Source organism: Propithecus coquereli, unplaced genomic scaffold (assembly GCF_000956105.1).
Source record: "Propithecus coquereli isolate 6110/MARCELLA unplaced genomic scaffold, Pcoq_1.0 Scaffold127, whole genome shotgun sequence".
Lineage (NCBI taxonomy): Eukaryota > Metazoa > Chordata > Mammalia > Primates > Indriidae > Propithecus > Propithecus coquereli.
The window spans coordinates 4,792,791-4,798,608 of NW_012136858.1; positions in this window are offsets into that span (position 1 = coordinate 4,792,791).

Genomic DNA, 5,818 nt, shown 5'->3' on the forward strand with positions numbered 1-5,818 from the left:
TCAAATCCTGCGGCCCAGAGCGCGTGCGCATAGGGGCGGACCCACCTGAAGATGCATCCTGGGAGTTGTAGGTTTTAGCTGCGGGGAGGAATGGCGCGAAAGGCGGGAAAGGAGGAGTCATAGAAACTACAACTTCCGTCAGGCCAGGCGTGCTATTCCGAGTTCCGGGTTGGAATTTAAATCCCCTTACACAGCTTGTGTAAAAGGAGCTAAGCAAAAGAGAAAAAGAAAAGGCTCTGTGAGACAGTGGGAAAGAGGGAAGCCAACCGGTGGGGAAAGTAAGCTAAGCGACATAGAAACCTTAAAGGCTATGCACATAGTTGCTCCCACAGTGATTTAACAACCGGGAAATAGAAAACTAAGCTAACCTAATAATCCAAAATAGATTAATTTTGGCATCAGTAGTGCCAAAAACAAAACCTATCACATCGAGGGGATAGGAAATAATGAGATTATGAAACCTGTTCAGGATTGCAAGAGAGAACAACAGTAGTAGTATCAGGTTACCGGATCCTTGATTGAACTCGATGCTTTTCCCTTCCCAGGTAGCTGCTTGCATCCACTTATTAAATTCTGCAAAGCCAGCTTTTTTTTCTGTAAAGGAGTAGGATTTGGACAGCGTACAGAACCAAATTGTTTCTCTCTGGGTGAAAAGCAAGTGATACCAGAAATTGCATTAACTCTCGTTGAATGTTGGCATATATATTGTGAACTCTAGTACTACACAAATCAAAAGACATACTGAAATGTCTAGATAGTAGATATTGGACCTATTGTTGTAAACTGAGGGGGAAAGAATGTTTCTGAAAGCTGTACTTTTAATCAGATACCTCAAATAAGAATCAAATACAGCATTAATTTTACAAAAAGTGATTTATGTAGAAACTGTTACCAGTCCAATACAAAACTAATTATCTTATGCAAATGCCATATTATCAAATGAGTATAGATATCAAATGCTGATTTCCAATGCTCATTTATTCCTGTTCTTTACTCAGTAACTAGATGTTTTGTAGCCATTGTCTATTATTTTGTATACCATATTTGGATGGTATATATATTCAATATATTCTTGTTTTATAGAATTGTCAATGCCTCAAAGATCAGCAGTCCTGATCACACTGTTTGTGTCAACAACTAAGCCGTGCTAATTTTGATTTAGGATACACTATTTGGAAAATATCTTTTGAAAAAGACCAGCATTTAATGAAACAGCAGCTCAACTAAGACGCCTATTAGGTAAACTTTTACTAAACTGTAAACACTCCATGAAATTTGTGATACTGTGAAATAAACAGAATATACATGTTTTGTGTAAATGGTAGAAAAAGGTTTGTTAACCTTTGGAAAACAAATGACAAAGTATTTATGTTCGTGGTAATATTTTCCAAAATTAAGATTTGATCTTACATTATAGAACTTACATGGAAAGAGGGTGTTATGAGTTGAATTGTGTTCCTTCAAAATTCATATGTTGAAGTCCTCACCTTCAGTACCTCAGAATGTGACTTTATTTGGAAATAGTTACTTCAAATGTAATTAGCTAAGATGAAGTCACACTGGAGTAGGGTGGGCCCTTAATCCAGTATGAGTGGTATCCTAATAAAAAGAGGAAATTTGGACACAGGCAGAATGCTACATCAGCATGAAGACAGATTAGGGTGATGCATCTACAAGCCAATGAATGTCAAAGATTACCAGCAAACTGCCAGATGCTAGGAGAGGCTTAGAATAGATTCTCCCTCACAGCCCTCGGAAGGAACCAACCCCAATGACCTTGATCTCAAAGTTCTATTCTCTATAACTGTGAGACAATAAATTTCTGTTGTTTTGGCCATCCAGTTTGTGGTAGTTTGTTATGGCAGCTGTAAGAAACTAATATGGGGGGATTGTGGTTATCACTTGAAATACACTGGACTGCCTAGAAAAAGCAAAGAGTTGTATTTAAACATCGGGTCGGGGGGGAGCAATTTGGTAAACTTGACAGTTTAGTCATAATGGCTGCCTGTGGTCACCATTGCACAGCATATCTGCAAAGGTCTGTCAGGATTAAACAGTGACAAGGCGGGGCACCTCCCCTTCTACTAATGACTCAGGAAGCTATTTCAGAAACTAAGAGGACGGAGGAACCCTTCCCTGTTCTCCTTTGTCTTTGCTCAAGCTCTCTGCTCCATGGTTTTTGCCTGACTACTTACCCTTTAAGATTCAACCCAAGCATTTAACCCCTCCAGGAAGCCTTCCCCAACATTTCAAGGCTCAGTTAGTTTTGTAAACTCACAAAGCGGAAGAGAGAGAGAGAGAGAGAGAGAGAGAGAGAGAGAGAGAGACACCTATCTGCATATATTCATCATTATCCTCACCACACTGCCATGTAATTGTTCACAAATTTGCCTCTCCCATCACTGTGTTAGCTCCTTACCAATACTGTAGTACCTTGTGTACTTCAATAAATGTTCTTTGAATGTTTCTTAAATATTTTTTATCACCCTATCCTCCCAGTAGCTCACATTAACCTTGTACCTCATGATAAATATCTACTAAAATACTATAGCAACCCTTTTAACGTGAAAGATAGCTGTTAGAGGGGGAAAAAACCTTATAAAAATATTTCTTAGGCTAAAATTGAAAATAAAAATAATACTTAAAAGTCATAAGTCTCAACATAGTTTAGAAGTAAATTTTTATTTTGTTCATTAGGAGGAAAAAACCTGTATTTAGTACATTAATAAGTTAAGTAACATGAATCTAAATAGATAGTACAGCTAATAGTTCCAGTGACTTAGACCAGAATTGCTCATGTTGTAACTAAAAGGCCAAATACAAGTTTTAAAAGTTTGAAATATTTAGAATAGTTTTGCCACAATCTAGCAAGTATTTTCTGATTTACACAATCTCAAAAGCCTCTGGAAAAAACCTGTTTTACTGCTATGCTGGTCTTGCTTGGTATTAGATTTTTCTAACGCCTCTCAAAATATTCCCCAGGATCTGATTCTGATGAGTCATTCTTTGACTAAAGCCAATAAAAGTAGACATAGCTAGATAACACAAAACCTCATCATCCTGAGCCTAAAGACCTCTTCATACCTTAAATCATTTTCAAACAATTTTTCTGACATCAAATAAAAATAAATGCAAAGATATAAGGTGTGGAGAGGTGTTTGCTGACTTTTCATGCTGAGTTTGAGTAATCGTAGGCTCAGCATTAGGAACAGCAGTTCTAATTATCAGGAGCCACTTCAAATCTATATTCAGAACAAGCATTGCCTAGGGCAGAAAAAATTGTTTAATCATTGTGTAAATGAGTGCAGTTAGGGAAGAAGAGACACTGTAATTCCTTCTGTATAAGATATTGCAGGCTGGCTAAACCTCTTCTAAGCAGCATATCTGAAATACATAATATTTTCCATTACAGATATGACGCTGGCTCATTTTTCTTTGTTTTCATCATTTTGGATATGACCATTATTTTGAGTTGATTGGTTAGATCACTGAGTAATCAGGACATTTATCTGCCAGTGATTTCAAGAGGTTACCTAGTGCAGTCCCCAGCCTCAAGATAAGATTACCTGTGAACTACTCAAGCCAGATCAATATCTGTGTGACTCTACCTAATGCTTTTCAAGAACAACATCCAGAATCCTGTTCAAGTGTGAAAACACAACTGTAAATTCTCTTACATCTATCTTTAATTTCATCTACTTCAGAGGCTGATTTCTCCTTGTACAGTGCCCTGTAAAGAACAATGCACTCCAGGAAATAAACTGTGAATCACTTTGCCTGGGGGACTTTGAAAGAAACCACAGCATTGTCTCTTGACAGTCTAAATAAGATTTTATGAAGTCCTTATTTTAATATTTGTATATTTTTTCTTAAGCATGTACCCTCAAGTACCTGTACCCTTGCTCAGAAACTATTTACTCTTACTTTACAGAAAATTCACTTGTGTTTGGGGATCTTATTTCCTGGCCCAAACCAATTAGGAAAATCAAGGAGGAGAGGGAAAAGGAAATTGAAGATACCATATATGGGCTGCAACAAGCAATACAATCATAAGATAGCACAGAAAGAGACTGTAAAACATATGGAATTCAGAAAGCACAACAACCTTGAGACACCTACCTGTCAGGATCATTAGCGCCACCACAGCTCAGCTGCAACTGAGGCATCGCTGCATTATTTCAGCACCATGTAATAATGATAGGGTTGCCAAATAAAAATATAAGATGTCCAGTTAAATTTGAATTTTAGATAAACAAGGAATAATTTGTTAGTATGTCACAAATGCTGCAAGTGTTCAGCTGATATTCAAATCTCACTGGGTGTCCTGTATTTTATCTGGCAACCCTAAGTAAGGAGCACAAGTTGATGACCCCGAGTCCTCAAGAAAAGCACAAACTATGTTTAGTATGCAGTTCAAAAAGTGTGTAACAAATATGATATTAGAAAATACGCCTTTAAGATTAAGATAATTAAAAGTTTCAGTCATTTTGAAAGTTGATTGACATGAAATATTTTGAGCCATGTGTGTTCTATTCACCACAGAGTGCCAGGTATAAAATAAATAGTAAACATTTGATGAATAACGAAAATCTTAACACACTATCTCCCCGTTGGTGGGGCGGCGGGGCACGTCAAGCCCCTGAGGATTAACCCTAGCCCCTCCTAGTCACTTAGTTTTAGAATTCCTTCACACCTTCTACCGCAAGTGTCAGTTCCGTTGTCCTGCTTAAGCCCAAGCCTGACTCAGAGCTGGTGTCACTGCCTGTGTCAGGCTCTCGTTTTCTCTTGTGCCTTTTGTCTTGTACTTCCATGATGCCACCACAAACCTTCTCTGATGAGGCTTTTTGAGAGAACAAGATATTGCCTGCACATTCCCAGTATTTCTGGCTTCCTCTGCAAGCCCACCGTTATAGGGCTCAGCCAGGTGTACGGTGTGAAGGAAAAGAAAGAATCCCAACTCTTCCCCCGGAAGCAACTTCTCCAACCCTCCCCACTGATAACAAGTATCACCTGGGGACCAATTATTGGTCCCTTGCAGCCCTTGGGGCCTGTGTTTAGGTTAGGGCTTTATGGAGTGCCCAAGAAACTGCTAGATTTCACCTGAAACTTGTGTCCACAATTAGTTATTCTTTGTGGCCTGTGCAGTGGGTTATGGAGTGGGTCTGCGGAAACAAGACATGGTTCCCATCTTCAAAGAAGCTGACTTTCTACTTTACATGTTTGTCTGAAGATTCTTTTACAGAAGTCCCATTTATCATAAAAATTTAGAAAAACAAAACATAATTTTTTTCTAGAGAAAAAAATCATCCCAATTACCATTCATCTGAAAACTAAAAGCTGATACATCCCACAGTAGTGCTTGGGGCATAGTAAACCCTTAGGAAGCAATGTCTGTTATTAATATTGCCATGCTAAGGCAAACTCCAAAATCTCCCCAAGCCTGGGGTAGTGAAAGAATCTCAAAAGTACCTTCTTGTCCATTATACTGCCCAGAGGCCAATTACAACTGCTGGGGTTCAGTTTCTGAGCCAAACTGTGCGTAACACACACACACACACACACACACACACTCGTCCAAATAGCATGCAGCCAATGGCCTTTACTCAGTTTTGTCTTATGCCTGGGTAGTAAGCTTAACTCTTATCTCTGATTGGAATTTCTAGGGTGGTTTCTTATTATCTCCTATTTGGTTTGAAAGGCTTCTTAGATGTCTTCCTAAAGAAGGGTGAGGGTTCAGACTCAAACTGTCAAATTGGTGTTCCCAACCATTCTCTGTTATTCTAATTCCAATTGGAGCTTAGTTTTTTATTGTATTGGT